Source organism: Chinchilla lanigera, unplaced genomic scaffold, assembly GCF_000276665.1.
Source record: "Chinchilla lanigera isolate Chin_1 unplaced genomic scaffold, ChiLan1.0 scaffold00011, whole genome shotgun sequence".
Taxonomy (NCBI): Eukaryota; Metazoa; Chordata; class Mammalia; order Rodentia; family Chinchillidae; genus Chinchilla; species Chinchilla lanigera.
Window position 1 is genome coordinate 31,469,352 of NW_004955412.1, and position 19,676 is coordinate 31,489,027.

The window sequence follows — 19,676 nt, forward strand, 5'->3', positions numbered from 1 at the left end:
TTAGTCTCATCCATTTTCAGGGCATCTGTACAATTGATCAGTAATTAGCCAACTCTGTTATCTGTGTAGGTGTTGTTCTTTCTATGTTTAATAAACCTCTGCAGCATTCTCCTGAACTGGTGAAATCTTTAGCAATCTGAGCCATTATCTTGGACTAGACAGTACTGTGCCTTTTCTACCACAGAAGATGGTTGGGTGATCCAGATCAAGTCCCAGATCCCCATTTAGCCATTTCTTCTTTTCTTGAGCCATCCTTGGGATGTCTTGTATTAGAAGTGTACTCTGAGGAGCAGGTACCAAAGCAGGGCTAGAGAAAATGGGGAGAGAGCTGGAGTGGGCTGGGAGACCTGTCAGTTTATAATCTAGATCTGCCTCCGGTAGAAGGTGAGAAGAAAGGAAGTTTGGGTGGTAGATTTCTTCATCTGCAGTAAATCCTAGGGAGTTTGGCAAGGCCACAGGGGAATACTTAAGCCAAAGTGGCTTGTCAGAGATGTCCACGTCTTCTACACAAGGCCTGCTTGGGCTCTTTGTTATGCTGGTTGCTGGCTAAGAATGGGTGTGGGAAACATGAGTGGCCTTAGGGTGACAGCAGGGTGGGAGATCAGAACGCAGGAGCTGGGGCTGTTGCTTAATTATGCTCTAGTAGTTATAGACAGAAGATGCGCATTTCCATGGTTGTTGTAGGAACTATGCCTTTCTGTTTCCTAGAATGTCTTTTCCTCAGGTCTGAGGTGATATTATCAGCCTTAATTCTTCTAGAGGTCCTTAAAGAGACTCTGGTACCTTTAACTTGGCCCTACTGGCAGCTTGTTGTATTTGGTCTGCCTTATAATTTAATTTTGTCTGGGCTATATTATAATGTGAGACTTTCCTGAGTAGAGAGGCTGGAGATAAGAGTCTTCTTACACTCCTCTTAAATTTAGAATACAAATTGATCATTTTCCTCCTAAACTTGTCTTTTTTTACTTTATCATACACAGCTAAAAAAAAAAAATCAACTTATGTTTTCAATATTCTGTCCAAGTTTACAAGTTTATTAGATACATTTTCTGTCTTCCAGGTGACTGCTAGGTGTAACTTCACCAAATATTTCACTACCACTTAATGTAAGCTGCCATTTTTTTTTCTGGACACTGTAATAATTTCCTTGTCATTTTTCTAACCTCTGTATAATATCTGGTTTTGATGTCCAATGCCACATAGTTTATCTTTCTGTTACAGAGTAACCCTATTTCTATGTCAATAGTATCAATTTCTACCTCATTTAATTACTGCTCCAGTAAGAGTGCATAACAAAGAATCACAAGATCTCAGACACCACAGAACATTAGCTCATGACTCTGGGCTAGCTGGCACAGGCTGGGTCCAGCTGGGGCAGCTCTGCTCTGTGTGGCTCATCCTTCTCAGGGGACCAGCAGACCAGCTGGGTAGGTTCTTTTCACAACAACGATGCAAAGGCAGAAGAACATGTTAAACTGTGTAAGTGCTTCTATTGGTTATGTATTGTGTGCTTGTAACATTCCATTGGTCAACATAAGTCATGTGGCCAAGCTGAAATTTAAGGGCAAAGATATATCTACTCAGAAAGATGAATATCTCCAAACAATAATCTCTTTGACTGCAGATACTCATCCTTGACATCTTTTTTGCAAACTGTGTTTCCGTTTTATGGTCTGGAGGTTGATTTTACTTTAAAATATTATTGAAGTAAAAGCAATTAAAATTTTCCTGGAGTCAAAAGGCTGATTTTTTGCAAACACCTATGAGGCTATCTTCTACAAATTTTGGAGTCTACTAATTGCTTAAGATTGTAGATAAAGAGCTGTTTTGCACATTCTGTACTCTGAGAAAAATGGATTCCTTTTTGAAGCTTTACCCATGCTCCTTTGCTCTCTGTTTCAGGCTCCAGGTGAAACTCTGAACATCCACAGCAGTCTGTCATGCTCCTGCCCCTGCCCCTGCCCCTGCCTCTGCCCCTGCCCCTGTGTACTTTCTGGAAATCACTTGCTCCATCCTTCTTACGGTCATCATTGCTGACTACTGCTTCCAAGTCCAGAATGCTTCGACTGTGATGTCTTACTGAACCTTCATCATACTATGCTGAGATTGGCATTTTTTTTTTTTTAACCATGATGTAATCCCTTCTGGATGTACAAGCAAGCCAGAGAGATTTGAATTTGGGATTATCTGACTCCAATGCCCGTGTTCCTCTCTCTGCTCTTTCATCAAAACAGAAGGATCTCTATTGCTCAAGAAGCCCCGTGGGTCCAGTGATGCTGAAGAAACAGTTAATTGAAAAGAACCTCACTATAGACTATTTGAGAGGAGTAAATGACACCAGGATGTTTTGCTTTAGCTTATCATTGAGTCTGCATAGGAAGATCAGCTGGCTAAGGGTCGGTTCCCAAGGGCTAAGAGTGCTCACCCCATGATTTGTGTGTTGAGATGCACCAGTGGTGATGGAAGGGAGAGAGTCCCCTCTGCCAGATGTTCTTTTCCTTCTTTCCTACTGGTGACTGCTGGTTGAGGAGGTTCTGCACTGCAGAGCAAGAGAGGAGGTCATAGAATAAGGCATAGTGAATGATTTATTTTCCAATTAACAACAGGCTGAGTGAGTGCCTTTCCGAAGTTCTGTTTGGAGTCTCAGGCCACTTATATATTGCAATCTGAGCAGGCTCCCCAACTTCACCTGCTCTGACAGTTTGTTCTGAGCTGTTTTATTCCTTGCTCTGTAGTCCTGTGAAATTGCCTTGTTCAGGATGTGCCAACTGCCCAGCTCTTTCAGGAAAATCATTAGCACTATCACTGGGGAATTTATCCTCACCGCAAGGTCAGAGGCTCCTCCTCTTCAAATTATAGTCTCATGAGCAGAATGAGATAATAGATGTGAGAGTGCTATACAAAAAGGAAAGAACCCAAAGCATCTCTTCATGTCTCTTGCCCGGTGGGCATTTCACAGAAATAAAGACAGCTGAGTTGGCCAAAATAAATGGAGTTATTTGAGTAATGAGGACTTTAAGTTAGAAGCTGCTTTTCCTCTAGGGGTGAATTGGGAGCCATAGTGTGAAGATTTCTCAGAATTCAGAGCAACACAAAGTGAGGTTCTTGTAACTTTGGAGACTCAGGTGTCAAATGGCTTATAAAGGGTGAAAGGACATCCAGACCAACCTTCTTCTGTCCTCTCCTCTCCTCTTCTGTCTGACGCATCTTTCCCTTTGACAACTGACTCATCTTCTGTGATCTGGTTGAACACAATCAATGATGGTGAGCACAGCCTTCTCTTTGGGCAGGTCTGTCAGAATCTTCTTTGGTGTGCTGTGTTTGCATCACCACCATCCCCAATCCATTGCACTTCCAGTTGGGATCAGAGAATCATGGTGTGGCTCGGGGGTAAAGTATGTGGGGTGTAACTGGGGAATGAGAAAGAAAGATTTCTAGCACTTCCCTGGGCAGAGGGAAGACAGGGAGGCAGAGGAGGGTGGAAGCCATGGCGGAGGAGACATGCAGATACCTGCAGTCAGCTGTGTACTCAGAGTTTGCTGGGACTGATGAATGAGACACATTCCTCCCAGTGACCTCTTTAGTAAATGGCAATCTGCCAGCAAGAGGTTGTCTTTCTCCCATGAGGGTTTACAAGGCTTGGCTTTGGCTGTATTGCACTGAGTCCAGAAAAATTATGGAGTTGAAGGGAAACCAAGATGGGGTGGGAACTGAGGTGAAGCATGTCATAGAGCAAGAGGCACAGCAGGGATTACAGACAGAGGAAGGGGACCATGAGTTAGGTAGAGAGTGAGGAAAAAAGTGAAGGGAAACATTGTGACAGGTCATCCCAGCCAGCAGCATCTGAAGCTGGCTGTGCCTCTCAGCTGTAGGTTTTATGTCACTCCTTCTGGGCATCCTGACTCCTGGACCTAACTAGCGACCTTGGTGGTGGTGGGGGGCACAGCGGAGTGGGGATGGAGGAAGGAGGGCTACAGACATTTCTGTGTAGAGTGCTATGATCCTGGAAACTCAGGATTCCCTGACAGCTGCAGGAGTGGGCCTGGCCTCTTTCAGGCCCCAGCCTCCGTGCCTATCAGGCCTGGACTTCTGCGGAAACTGCTGCGAGCTAAAAAGTGGGCTGTGGCCACCAGGCCAGATCCCTGGGCAGTGGCTGATCCCAGTGCAGCCCAGGCGAAGCAGCAGCATGTGCACTTCTGCATTTAGCCAGCGGTGAGCCACATCTGGATCAGCTTCTGAGACAAGCCAGTGAGAAACCCCAGGCTTGCAGCCCCTTGCTAGGGCTCAGGAACAGGCCGGGGGTGGGGCATGTGGATTACAGTTCAGGGCCAAGTCTGCGGGGTAGTTCTCTGTTTTGTTTTTAAATATTTCATCAGTGAAAGTTGTTTGCAGCCTGTCCATGAATGCAAGCGTAGACATGGCTGGTAGGTCCGGGCTGTGGAACTCAGATGATGTGCCCACCGTGGCAGGCGAGATTCGGCCAGTGCTGGGGCTTTGGTGGTTCAGGCTTGGGCTCACATGTGGCTTTTCATTTCCTTTCAAGGTCTGTCCATGTTGCCCACCTGGCAGCCTGAAGTAAAGGTAGAACAGATTCATCCCTTTCCTTTTGTCGTTCCCCAACTGAAGTCAGCAGCTGCCAATCCCAAGTCCATGGTAAAACATTTCTTTCTCAATGAAGCTCAGACACCTAGGATCCAGAAAAAGGATCAGACTGAGAAGCATGGTGCGAGCAGAAACAACCAGTGCGCACATTGCAGGGGGCTATGGATAGCGCTGAGACATGGTCCAGAGGCCTCAAGGTCTCCTCCACCCCTGCATGGCCACAGCTTAGTCAGAAGCCAAGAAATTGGGGTCAGTAGGAGCCAAGTTCGACCCTGCAAGGCTTTCATTTTGTACAATGAGCTATAGGAGATGCAGAGTGAGTGGACTAGTTCAGTCTCCTGAGCGAATAGATAGGATGGACTGGCACCTACCAACTGCAGTATACTGAAGGGCATGTAAGTGGGAAGAAATGTGTGCTGTGGAGGGGAGACGAGCAATGAGGAAGAGCTTCATGGAAGCGGGGGCCATCGGCACGCCATTTTGGATTTTGATGGGCTTTACAGTGTATAAAACTTTCCATACATTAATTTGGTACAGTTCTGTGGCAGCAAATGTTAGGAAGGTGGAGAAACAAGCACGCTTCTACTGCTTGGTGCTCTGAGAGTAAATGGGTGCAACTTATGTGGGAAGCAATTCTACATTCACAATCCAAAACTCTGGGAATTTATGCTGCAGACATGCTGACACATGGGGGCAGATAAGCACGGCCAAGATACCCATTATACAATATCAGTGTCAGCAAAGGCCTGAAAACAATCTAAGTGCTCACAGGAGAAATCAGATTAAAGAATTAAAGGATGTAGAAGCAATGAGATCCTGTGCACTCATTTAAAGGAATAAAGTAGATCTATGTGTTTGATATTAAAATTGCCAAGCTATAATGGCGAGTAAAAAATAAAGCAAGGTAGGCTGGGGATGGAGCTCAGTAGTAAAGCATTTGCATAGTATACACAAAGCCCTGGGTTCAATCCCCAGCACTGCCTAAGAATGAAAAAATTAAAAATAAACAAACGCACAAAAAACCACGGTGAAGAATGATGTGTACAGCATACTGTCATTGAGTGACATTGAGTGTATGCATGTGTGTATGTGTGTTTAAATGTGAACAGAAGATTTCCAGAAGGGTACACAGTAAGCAGCTCAGTGTTTGCTTCAGGAAAAGGAGATAGAGAGTTTGGAGTGGGAGACTAACTGTTAAAACATTTTAAATAATTGTTAGATGTATCATATTTCTAGAAGAGTATATAAAACATATGTATCACCCGAAAAGCAATTATAAAGCATACCAGACTTAGCATATATTGTATAATAAATTCTTGTACTCGGAATTTTTACCATCTGCATATAGTAATCTCTTACTTTTCCCACTGAAAATAATCTCAGTGAGGTAGTCTAGGACATTCCTTCCCCTCCTGTTTCCTGAATGGGCAGCATGGCGGAGAGCCCTGTGGGAGAGCCGGGTGTGTTTGGGGACAGCAGCGTGGGACCAGGCTGAGAGAGCACAAAGTCAGGGACGAGGAGGTCCCATGATAAGCTTGGGCTGGCCAGGTTCAGCCTGGAGTTCTTTGGTGAGCTTTGGAGGACTTGTGAATGTTTAGGACATGGACGTGATCAAAGGGTTAGAAAGAGGAAGTAAAACAAATGCGCTGATGGTCAGCAAATTTGCTAGCCCAGAAAACTAGCATGGGCGTGGGGCAGAGGAGAGAGAGAATGAGAGAGAGAGGAAAGATGGGAGGGAGGGAGAGAGATAGTTTGTCTCTGTCTGCTCTTGTTCAAAAGGAAAGTGGGCATTCATTGCTAGCCCCATGACCAGGTATGTATTGTGTCTCCATTTTACAGGTGAGGAAGTAGACTCTTAGAGAGGTAAGTGATTTGCTGAAGGTCACAGAGCTGGCCAAGGGCAGTGAAGGGCTTTGACTCCACATCTACCTGGTTGTGATGCTTCTGTATATCCTTCCTTTTGCTTTCGTTTGACAGCCGCTAGTTTTCTGAAGGACTTTCCCACATGCATCTTGCTCTGGGCTGGGTATTTTCCTATGTTTCTGTGACATTGGCCATGACACTAAGATAAATGTGACATGCATGGCGAGGTAATTATGCATGACATCAGGAGGCACTGCTCTTCTTGCTGCCATCACCTGCCTTCTGTCAATCACCTGCCTTGCGTGGCTATGGGAATGAGGGTGGGGAGATCTTCCTGAGTATAACCCTGCCCGTGCCCTCTGCTCGTCTTCTACACTGTGAGCCACCAGGGAAGGCAGGCAGGCCTTGGTGCGCATGACTGGGCTTTGCTGGGTATCTATATGTAGTGTGCAATTTTTGAGGAAAGTATTAACAAGCTTGCACCCTCTCCTATCCCTGCACCCCCAGAGACACACCGGTTTGATTTTTCCATCTTGTACATCCTACTGATGAGCACCATTTCCTGATGTGTGATACAATGGAGTGACTCCATAGTGAGATTTAGCTGTATTTTGCAAAAGGAAAGACATGCAGATACCATAGCATGGCCTGGCACTGGCTTTTGCCCTTGGGCCCACCCCTAGAATGTGCACAAAAAGGGGTGAGGAGGGCGGCTGTGTACACAGTCTTACTTGGTGCAAGGGTCTCCTTTGTCACGGTGAGTCCAGTGGCTGAAATAGAGGCCCACCGTGTTGCCTTCCCTTTCTGGGAGTTGAGCGGGAAGAGCAATGTAATCATGCTGACTTATATCTCCAGCCAACCCCTAAACACAGCTCCAGTGCCTGACAAAAGTAATTCTTCCTTGGACAGCAACGTGTGGGAAACATGCCAGTTTGAGCCTGGACTGCGCATTCTTCTCCTTGACAGGACAGAGCTCAATGAATATTTCACCTTCATAATCTTGGCTGCAGCCGGGGGTTTGCAGAGCTGTCTAAATCCAGTTTATCAGCATAAATGCCCCCAGACTTAAAGAGGGGGAAGCAGCCCTTGGCTTCACGGGACTGATGATTTATGAAGGAACACCAGGCTGGGAATGGATGAGGCGGGGGGAGGCAGGAGTCTGTGGGATCCCACTCACAACCTATAAAAGCAGCAACATGTACTCTAACGAGAGATCATATTCCAAGATACATTTCCTCCTATGAAGGATAAGGCATCTGGCATCCATCACTTGGTGGGGACTGACGGACTGTGGGGACTGCAGCTGCCTTTGGGGTGCTCGGCAGGTGTGGGGTGGACCCAGAGTTGGATCTGCAAGAACTGGGGCCTTGAGATCTCAGGTTCTTTCTCTTGAACATCTATCTACAGCCAGCCATGATGGTAGCACACAGCCTGTGCGGCCTTGCCCTCCTTCCATCCAAAGGCGCCTGAAACCCCATTCCATTTGGAGACTGTCTCAGAGAGAAGTCTGTGCACAGGGCCCTGTCCTTCCTCAGTTATTACTCAGATGCGATGATGGCCCCATCGAACCAACAGTCTCCGCCTCGTACATGTAGCCTTTTCTTCTGTCTCTGACAACTGCAAGCTCACTCCCCACTTCCTACAGGAAATCTTAGATGATGAACTGAGTCTTTCTGAAACCAGGAGGTCTGGAGTTAGGCTGCTTGGGTTGATATCTCATCAGTCTCTTCATACTTGTGTGATTTAGGTGAGGTTTTTTTCTTTTTTCTGTACTTCAATTTTCTCATCTGTAATATCAGGCCCAGTGATGACTCACCTAAACTCATTGCATTGTTGGATGAATGAAATGGCACAGTAACTTCTCCCAGTACCTGGAACATGGTTATTGCTCATTACCTGGAGACTCATCAGGATGATGACTATGATAATGCTGATGATGGTGATAAGAGAAGCAGTATTGTGTGGTCATTGACAATACTGTGAGCAATGACTATTTTAGACAGCAGAGACATTTTGTAGATTCCCTAACTTGGTCTGCATATAGCTTTGGGACAATTGTCCTCCCTTTAGCACTTCAGTTTCCTCATTTATAAAATGGGAATTATAATAGACTCCTGGCATGACAATGGGGCATATCACATGAGATAATGTGTATAGTGTGTTGAATATATAACGAACATCTGAATATGAATGTCCTTACCCCACTTCCTGACCCAGAAGACTCTAGGATCTATCTCAGGCTTCTTTCTTTTTCAAGATCTGTTTGAGATCTGTCCCCTCCATAAATTCTTCCCCCTGGGAATTTCTTGATGAGGTATTTTGTCATGTGCTGTGGGTCTTGGATTATTTCAAATTTATCATCTAAGGTAGGTATAATCTTTGAAGGTCAGTGTTCATCCTAAATGTTTTCTTCCTCATAAGGAGCACCTTCCCTCATAACCTACTGTATCATAAAGGGGCGAGCTGGTTGACTTCCCTTTAGGAGGCACCAGCCGTTGAAAGGGGTGAATGAGGAGATGCATGGAGCCAAGTCCCTCTTAGGCTGGCTTGCTTCTCATCCCCTGCTGTTTTTCTAATCTCTCTCAATCTTTCAGTTATTAAGGACAGCTGCAATTCCAAGAACCTCTGAGAGAAAAAAATGTGGGATTCTTTTAAAATGGGGAAATAGGACAGTGAAAATGGAGGGGACATGGGATATCCATTTGTTCATTTTTTTTCACTGATCAGTGAACATATCTGTGATTGTTGTGTTCAAGACTGTTAAGCTCTGAGAGGGGACCAAGATTATAAAGAAGAGTGGACCATTTCCTGTCTTTAACAAATTTATAGCTTTGGGTCACAGAATTAGGAACTCTAGGTCTAGTTGACCTGCCAGGACGGAATTCTGTTACTTTGACTTTCACAAGTAATGAAGTGAATTCCCCTGGACCCATGGAGTCTGTCCAGGGACGTAGATATGATTTGCTTCCCAGATAGAATGAGGACTCTTTTAAGGTGGTGCTCTGTTTAATCTACTCTGTGGATCTTGCCCCTAGCACAAGGTCTGACAAATGGCAGACTTGATAAATGTTTATTGAGTGAACAAAGGAAAGAATAATGCTCTAGAAATGTAGAAGAGCCTGTGCAACTAACAGAATTCTGCAGTGGCAAAGCCTGGAGGAAGCCCTGCCTCTGCACCAGCCTTGTAGTTATGTTGGGCATGGGCGCGAGAGTGCAGCTTGATAAACAGAACAAACAAAAGCTTTCTGACCAGCCTGTTCTGTTTGGATTGGCAAGAGGCTTCCTATTGGAATCAGAGTTTCAGATGTGAGTATCAGGCGTTCCACAGGAGACGATGCTTGCTGGCTCTGGCTCTGACTTTGATGTGGAGCATATGGCCTTGACGTTGTGACTGCAGCAGAGGAGGGGAGGAGGGTGTGGAGGGATTGGCCATGCTGGGAAGTTTTTAGTCCTTTGTGGTCCCTCGGGTTGGCCCAGCCATTCAAACTCATCCCTGGATAGTTGGGGGTCAAGAGCACAGATTCTAGTCTATGACTTCAGGAAACTCATTTCACTTCTCTGGGTCTCAGTGTTTCCCTCTGACAAATGACAGTGTAGATGAGGTGATCCTCAATCCCTCTTCTCACCATTTTATGAGTTTTTTTTTTTTTTGTTAGCTGGTAGGTGCAGATCCTAGCCAGGAAACACTGACATTTTGATGTACTTTGAGGAGCTGAAGAGAGACAGGATACTGAAAAAGGGAGATGGAAAATGCACCCTGAAGTAGAACCCAAGTCTCCTTTCCCCCTGTCTTTTGGGCATATCACTCTCCCTGCTCTCTTTTTGTTTGTCATTTATCCCACCTCCCAAAGATGAGCCTTTAGGGAGATGGAAGATACTGTGGTGGAAGCACAAAGATCCCTTAATCTCTGGGCTTTGGTTTTCTCATCTTCACAGGGAGGTCAATCTCATCTCCCTCAGCTGGAGGCTGCAAGGATTAAGTGAAGTCACCTACACATTGCACCTTGTAAACTGTCAAACACCACATAAAAACAAAGAATTGTTATTTTGGCATTAAGCTGGCTTGGATGGGAAAAATATTAGCAAATAGCAGTCTATCAGGTGGCCTCTTTTCTTCTTGGGAATGCTTCAGTACAAGAGATGCTTCTCTTTCTGCCTGTCAACAGCCTGATTACCAACCACCTGTTGATTCTCTCTATCCCTTGGAAATGGAAATACTGTGGACCAAGTCTTCATTTCTTTGAGTGCTTCTCCAGTAGAACAGAAAAAACTTTTCCATAAGCTTTGGCTTATCTTACTTAGCATGTGCACCAAGGTTTTAGGTGCTGAGAGTGAGAATTTTCTCTTGATCCCTGGAGCAAAGAGGGAGGTCCATGGAGGTTATGCTAGGAGAAGATGACAGAAGGGTGTTTGATGTAAAGTTCTGGTTTGTGAGTGGGTCAGAGTTGGAGGTATATGGTCAAGGACCGTAAACAAAACTGAATTACTTAACATTGTTCTGGCCCTTGATTTCTGAATATTAACTGGAGATTTGAGGCCTGATTGAAGTCATTTGGTTTATTTAGAAAGAAGCAGGGTCTAGAATCCCATCTCTGGACTTGGTTCTAGCGTTTTTCTGGTGCTCCACATGGATCCTGCTCTTCTCAGTTATTCCTCACACCTCCCTTTACTTCTGTCCTTTCTCTTCCCTTTCCTCAGACATTCAGAGTAAGTCTCAGAGTGAAAGTGTTTTCAGAATTTGTGGGGCAGGCTGGCTCTTGGTCAAGATGGGGTGATCTTCCTGGAGCAGCCTGGATACATTCTCAGCATCTCAGAGAGCCTCTATACCATGGACTTCTTCTCAGAAACCCAGCAGAAGCAGGAACAAGAGACTGCATCCACGGCCCCACTTCTAAGGTGTTAGACACAATCTGTGAGTTGGATTCTTTGCTGGCCAGGGTTCACTACCACTCTGCTCCCCTCACTGACACAGGAGAGGGGCTGTTGTGTGCTGGACACCAGCCACAAGTGTGGTCCAAGGCTCCCTCCCTGCACCATACCGTCCCATCCTGCTGTCTCACCTCCCTTTGAGGCATTCCAAAGTTACAAGTCAAGCCATGCCTCATCTGCTTGTCAGGTCTGTCTGGACTCACCTAGATCATGCTGGCTTAAATTGAAGTGCCCATTTCAGCCCAGCATTGTGTTGGCTTGTTTAGGGGAACTCACTGTGGTGAGATCTCTCTCTCTCCGATCTCTGTCTCCAGAAACAGCCAACTTTATTCAGACTGGAATTATTTTCCCCTCCTTGCACTTTCAACAAGTTCAACCTCAGACCCCTCTACTCTGCTGCCAAGAGCAATAAAAGACAAAGGAAGGAAGGAGGTGGAGGTGGTAGAGGTGCTCAGAGCATGTGGGATGGTCCTTGGTTGAAGTAGCTTTTGACTATAGTCTCCTCAGTGGCCCATCTTTGTCCAGTTCTGGGATGGGGTTACCTCCGTTCTATGATCAGGAAACCAGTCTGTCATTTAGGGTGGTGGGAGGGGAGTATCATGGAGCCTCAGTGCTGTGCTCTTTGGTGTGTCAACATGAATCGGTTGGGAGATGGCGTCCACACATACCATCCAGACAGTGGTTCAGCCCTCACCTGAGCTGAACTACTGGGTTTATTTGCTCTGCACTGTTCTGCAGTAGCTTCCCTTGTGGTGAGACAATTGAACTAGTTAATAGTCTTCATGGAAGAGCATTCTAGAATGTTGTCTTTTCTGGCCACTCACTGTCTCAGAGTGTCATGAGAAGAGACAAGTGTGGGTTGTGCGAGTCTCTGAATTCCCCATAGTACAGAGGCTGCACTGAACATAGGCTGGAGATGTGCTTATCTTCCCTGGAACATAGAAGGCTTGAGATCCCATCAGGAGGGGGAAATAGGGGAAAGGGCAGTCAATAGGTTCCCGCAAATGTGGGGTCAAATAGATCCCAACACCACTATTTGGAAGCAGTTCATTCTCCCAGTTTTGTTTGGTATTTATTCATCCAAGGCCTTCCGTGGTATTTATTCACTGGCTCTGCTTTCATTCCCACCTCACATCATTCTCCTTGCCCCACCCCCAGCTCCCTCCCACATTCATCCTTCCCGGAGCAGTGGCACTTTCAGATGCCCTTGTCATGCTCTTTGCTGGAGTCTCAACAACATCTGTAAAATGAGCCCCAGTTATACTCTGCTATTCCTTAATCCCTTTGCATGTCTCTTTGAGACCTCTCCCCTGTCTTCTACCCTTCCCTACACCTCCTTTACAGTGCTGAGAACACCCTTGTCTTATGCTGATTGCTCACAAATAGCCCTCTCTGTCCTACAGCATTGAGCATCCAGAGGAGGAATTTTTGGCTTGCTCATCATTGAGTTTCTGCATGCCTAAGCACAGGGCTCTGTGAATAGTTGTGAAATAATTGCTTAAGAGACTGAATCATCTCTAAGCTAGTGTTAACATATATTTGCATATTTGTATATATTGTACATTTGCATAGTGCAACATAAAGACAAAGTTTGGGTTCTTGATAACTCTTGTTCTTGAGCAGAGTGCTGTGATGAAGACAAATAAATAAGTAAAAAGTCTCCATGGCTCCAAGGATGGGTTAAAAGCCTTGGATTTCAGAGTTTGAGGAGGTGTTAAAGATAAACTAATCTGGTCTCTTATTGCACAGATGAAGAAACTATGGTCCCAAGAGGCAAGTTTCCAGTAATCATACAAGCATTAGTGGCAGAGTGAGGCATTCACCCTGGCTTGGGAGTCCATGGCCCTGCTTGTCTTTGCTGGAGAAAACTTGCTACCAAAGCTCCTAGGGGTTCTGGGTCCCCCCATATTGTCCTGACAACCTGCCTGTTATATTCTAGTCTGGACACTTTGGGAAGCCTAATCTAGACACCTCTATGCTGAGTCTTAGAGGGGAACCATGTTAAAAACAGACCACTACTTGCTCTAGGGCCCCAAGTCTTTAGGCACCCTTTCACCAGCACTGCTGGATTCCTAGCTCTGGTCCCTTGAGGAGTGATCTTAAGATGAATATAAGATCATAGTTAATGGAAAAAAAAGGTTGAGATGAAATTAAAAATAAAGGATAGAACACACAGAAACATGGGAGGGCAGATCTAGGACAAGGGCCCTGATTTCTAAAAGGAGAAAAATGTTCTTCCCATGAGAAAACCATCTGAGAGCTTCAAACAAGCCCCTTATGAAGGTCAGAGATTCGTGCATTGCTTGCTCCTTCCACTGAGAAAGGAGAAAGCACTGTATCTGAGCTGTCTCCAGATGTTGGGCCTAGGGACTGGGCTCAGGCTCAAGGCTGGTGAATGAGGCATCTCAGAACAACCGGGAAGTTCGCTCAGAACATCTTTCACAACTTGATGTGGAAACCAATTGGGGTAAAGGGGAAGGACATAAATATTACCATCCTTCTCCCCTGTGGTCACCAGCCTCCTAAGCTCTGAAAAGAAGTGATTTCTAATGATTTCCTCTTATCTAGGGCTCTTTGGAGAAATTAAGACAAGCAGGGTCAAAAGGAGGGTAGCCCAGCCCAGTGGGCAGGGTCCCAGCTGGAGATGGTCCAGCAGAACCTGGGCATAGGCTTGACAAGCACCCTATGTCCAAGACGGCCTGTGCTGGCCCAGGCTTTGCACTCAGTGGCTGTAAGGTGACAGGGATTGCAGGGGGGTGGCAGGGGGGTTGTGACTCAGGCTCAGCTTTCTGCCTTTCCCTTAAAAAAATTTGTTGTATTATTTGACCCAAGAGAACAACCGTTTAAGAGACTGAGACCCAAATAAAGTCCTTTATCTACAAACCAGGCATCTTTGTTGAGTGCCTTCCAAACAGAAATCAGTTTTGGCTGGAGGGAGGATGGTCAGGGGGCCAATGGCAGCCTTCTGTGGGTCCCAGATGTGAGCTGTAACTTCCAGGTATGGGCTGGGTGGTTTGCATGTGCCATGTCCCCACATGGCTTTTGACTGTGGAGCTCAAATACTGTGTAGCCTGCAAACCTACTGCCAGAAAGAATTGTCTTCCACACTCTTTGGCTCAGGATCTGGTTAGCTCTGGCCAAGGAAGGGCGGCCTGTGGACCACAGGCACGATTGGATATTGTGTGTGCACTGATGAATCACAAGCATTGCCAGCAGCAAGTTTTCAAAAATTCTCTGCTCTAAGAGTCCACCTTGAATTCTGCCTGACCCTGTCCACATTTTCTCAGTCACCGGTATTTAATTCTCATCTCTCTGCAGTCAGAAAATAAACTATCTTAGGCACACTGGGTCTTTGGGGTTTGCAGAACACTTGGATTGGATGATGGATGAGCAGACCCTTAGCTTTTGTGACCTTTGCATAGTCAGACAGATGTTGGTAAAACAATTTGATGTCCTGTTTTTTCCAATTGCTATGAGATGCAAATTCTCCTCTTAATAATTTTAATGAAGGTGTGTTTACTTCAGGGCCTGGAGGCTTTGTTTGATCTCTTTAGATTGTCTCTGGAACCCAAAACACAGAGAAATTAGTACTGTTATTTTCCAAAGCCTGTTGTGGGCAGGGCCAAGTCTTCCGCCCACAGAGAGAAGCCAAGAGGTCGTCCCTTTTGGTTTCATGAATCATTTACTGTTACACAATGGGAAATAAAACTTGCTGCCATCTCCAAGATCTTTACACACCTTGCCATGTAGATGAGCAGGCTTGATTTTTGCAGGGCTTCAAAGGGCCAGAGAGGGAATAAGAACCAGCAGAACCTGGGGCTGGCTAGAGTGAAGGGCTGTTTATCATCCCAGGAGCCAGGTGAGGTAGAGTGCCCTGAGATTTTCCTAGGGCACTGTGTCCCCAAAGTCTCCCTTTTGTCTCATCTTGGAGGGTCTGGTGTGGCAGCCAAGAGCAATTTCACAGGACTGAAATTTCTCCTTCCAGGCTGGGGTGCACCTCAGGGGTAGGACACTTGAGTAGCGTGCATAAGGCCCTATGTTTGATCCCCAGAACCCAAAAAGAACCCTCCCCCGCAAAAAGGCCAAAATAAAAGAAAGAAATTTCCCCTTTCTTTTTCTCTTCTACCACCCACTTAAATCCTCTTTCTTATCCAAGGCCCAGACTTCTCTAGGGTTTCCATTTTAGTAACAAGGCTCTGTTAAGAATAAGAAGACAAAACCTCTGCTGGTTGTCATGTGTGCCTCCAGAAATAGTGCCCAGCTACTATTTAAGACCCTAAAGTCAGAATTTCCAAGGAAGCATCTGGGGGCAGGGTGCCCTGCAGGGGCCTGTGTGGTTGCTCTGTCCCACATATGGGACCACACTTTCCTTGAGTAGCTAGACTATCCCTCCCTCTGATCCCATCTGGATATTCTGTCAGCTGAGCAGCACAGAGGTTAAAGAGAAAGGTTTGCCTTTCTACCTTCCCAGAGATCAGCCACCACCACTGTCTGCCAAGAGATCTAGTGATCTAGTGCAGCTCAAAGGCCAAGAGCAAGAGCTTGGCAGTCAGACCCTCCTGTTTGCTTTTTAGCTGTGTAGCCTCAGATCAGTTCTTTAATGTTTCTAATCCTCTAAGCCCTGATTTGTAAATGGGAGCTAATAATGTCTGCCATGTAAGGTTGCCATCATGATTGATGAAATAGCACAAGAAATGCTTGGCAGAAATCCAGCCCATAGTAAGTAAGTGTTTAGTCCATGGTAGCTATTAGCACATATAGATCTACTGTAGTTTTGCTTCTTTCTGGATGTGTACACATCTCTGTAAATGAATCCAGCGATTGCTGGCTTGCTTCTCTGTGTCACTGTCTAGTCTGTAATCTCATTTTGTATAGTTTAGTTCATATCTAGCTCAATGCCAGGAACTTAGGAGAGTCTCACTAATCTAATTTGTTAGATAAAGTAAGGAATTAACTTTTCAGTAGAAGCCAGTGATATATCTCAGTGGTATAGCCCCTGCCTGGCAAGTGCAAGGTCCTGAGTTTGAATCCCAGTACCAAAACAAAAAACAAACAAGAAAACAAGGCAAAACAAAACAAAACAAAACAAAAAAAAACCCCTTGTTCAATAAGTGGGGAGTTAGGCAACTCACAAGGAATCTCTAACTGACTCTTTGGGAAAGACTAATATAAGTTAGGCTTGCTGATGCACTCAAACCCTGTGGAACGGTTTTGCTTAGCCAGTGCTTAGATTTTTCAGCAGTGCGAGCAGTTGCTAAGGCTGAGAATTCACCTGTAGATGGTAGTTTTGGGAAACTGTCATTTCCATTGTGTTCTTAATCAGGGGAGCTTTTATTACTTCATTGACAACACTGCCAGACTCCTCATTTTGCACAAACCCTGGGGAAATGTGCTGTTCTAGTTGTGTGCTGCATAGTCTGAGGGGCTTTGAGGGGGCAGCCATGGACATGCCTAGCTTTGAAAATGACCTAGATTCCTCAACACCAAAGTATAATTCATTTTCAAATGGTCTGAAAGAAGTGAAGGAGGCAGAAAGATCAAGAGCAGTTAACATATCTACTCTGAGAGTCTTATCCTAAGAAGTTCTGGGTCCAGAGGTGTGCTGGAGCATATCTCCTCCAAACTCTGTGGTAAGAACATTTACATAGTGGAAAATAGCACATGCTACAAACCTAGGCTTCCTGCCTCTCTCTCCTGATCTGAGAGCTATTTGCTAAGTGTTTACTGAACACCATTGGTTTTACAGAAGGCCAAAAAGTGTCCCTAAGAAATGAAATAGAGAACATTGAGGAAGAGGATTGTGTTGGTTATTTTTCTCTTGCTACTGAGACAAAATACCTGATGCCAAGAATTAGGGAAGGAAAGGTTTATTTAGCTCACAGTTTGTGGAGGTTTCAGTCCATAATCAGATGGCTCCAAGGCAGAGTAGCATAGCAAAAGGACCACAGTTCATGGCAGTGGAAGACAGCAAAACAACAAGAGCAAAAAGGTAGGAGAGAGAGAGAGAGAGCGAGCCTCTTTCCCTTCCTTATATTGTATGCAGGCTACCTGCCCCACGGTGGGTGTTGCACTCACACTCATAATCCCAGCACTGCACCATGAATCAATCATAAACTCTAGAAGCCTGCACAGATGACTACAAGAGGCTTTGGGGGGACATCTAGACACAAACCATAACAAGGATAAAAAGAAATCATGGTCAATATTATCTGGGTCTGTGCACACATCATTGGGGAAATAGGAGTTTGGTTGCTGAACATAGTATGAAAATTGTATATAGGCCCAAGCTGGTGAGAACAACTCCATTTTCAGTTGTATTCCTGCAGTATAGGTATAGTGCCAACGTGCCTTGACAGGCAGGGGTTGCTTGGAGTTTCTGGGGACTCCAGTGATATGCTGAAGTTGCGGGTACTAGTTCACAAGACCTGACTGAGCATTTCTTTTCCCAACTCTGTGGTAAGAACATTTACATCATGGAAGATGGCATATACTACAAACCAGGGATCTTCCATTATAGTTTAGAATTTTTATTTTTTGCAGTACAAGGCATTGAACTCAGGGCCTTGCTTGTGGTAGGCAAGCACTCTACCCCAAGCTACACACCCAGTCCTATAGTTTGTATCTTGAATATCTCTGAAAGACCTGTGTGTTAGATGCTTGGTTTCTAGCATGGCTCTGTGGGGAGGAAGTGGAACCTTTGAGAAGTGGGACTTAGAGGGAGGACTTAGGTCACTGGTGATGTGCCCTTGAAGGGGACTGTGAGGTCCCAGTCATTCCTCTTTCACGTTCCAGTTATGAGGTGAGCAGTTTTGTTCCCCTTGGTGCTCCTGCTCTGATGACCATGAGTACTGCTTGGACTTCTAAAGAGGAACAAGACTAACTGAACCTGTGAGCCCCTGGTGGAGTTTCTACTGGATTGGGATCCAGTAAATTTGGGATCTGCTGGATTTGGGATCTGCTGGATCTCAAATCTACTGGATTTGGGATCTGCTCAGGGGACTGGTGGAGCACACCTTTAGTTATCTCTGGATGCATCATGGGGGTGTGGCTTTGGGGTCTATATTTTGTTCCTCACCCTTTCCCTTCTAGCGTTATTCCCCTGCTTGATTTTCCAGTCATCATGAACCAAGCAGCCTTATTCCACCATGTGCTTCCACCATGATATCTCTGCCTTGGAGCCAGCTGACCATGGACTAAACCAGGGAGTAAATTAAACTTCTCTTTAATAATTGTGGGTGTTAGGTATTGTGTCTCAGTGATGAGAAAGCTGGCTCACACAGAGCTTAAATAAACTTTCCCTCTTTGTAATTTGATTATCTCAGGTATTTCTTATAGTGACAAAGGCTACCTGATGCATCCAGAGGAAATACAGGTGGAGACAGGGACCCCAGCCCCAGACAGTCTACATTATTGCTCCATCTCTCCCACATTATTCTGCTTCATGGCACAGCTGGCCCCTCCTACCCCATTTAAGCTCTTGGGGTGAATTTTAGTAGGTAATGCTCTTATAATAATTAACATATATTCATTACAAAGTCTGGCACATAGTGCACACGTTGAGAAGAAAGAACAAACCCCTGATGTTAATTGAGGGTCTAGGTATGCTGTATACAGATTGCTTAACATGTGTTATCACATGTAAATCTAAGAGCCTTATGGGTCAACTACTTTTGTTCCCATTGAACAAAAGAGGCCTAGAAGATGCAGAGTGGTACTTGCTGGAAGGGGGACACATGATGCAAATACAGCTTTTTCTGAGCCAGAACTTTCTTATGCCCTGTGGTCCTGTGAGGCATCGGTGTTAGTCTGGGGAGCCCTCGGTAAGTTTGGGTTGTACTACAGTGCCCCATCCTACTCTTTAGGATTGTCCAGAGCACCGACTAACTCTTCCAGAGCTCAACCATCTTCCTGCCCTTCCTTTTCCATTGGTTCATCCAAGAAAGATCTACTGTGTATCTTGGTGTGTGTGTATGTGTGCGTATGAGTGTGTGTATTTAACAGTAAGAAACCCAACTCCTAAGCCACATGTTTCTTTTTGCTGCTTGTTAATTTTAACAAGCCAGTTGGTGGTTTGGTCTGAGAGCTTGGTTTTCTATTAACCACAGATTTTCCTCATGTGGATTTCCTGTTTGCAGTTTTGGAGGTAAGGAGTCTTGGTAGAGGCAAACCTGAATCATTACAACCCAAGCAGAATGGCTCTAAGGGAGCTCCTCACTGGGGTAAACTTAGCCCTTCAAAATAAGAGTATTTTAGTTTGTTTTGTAGTGCAGAGATGGAACTTA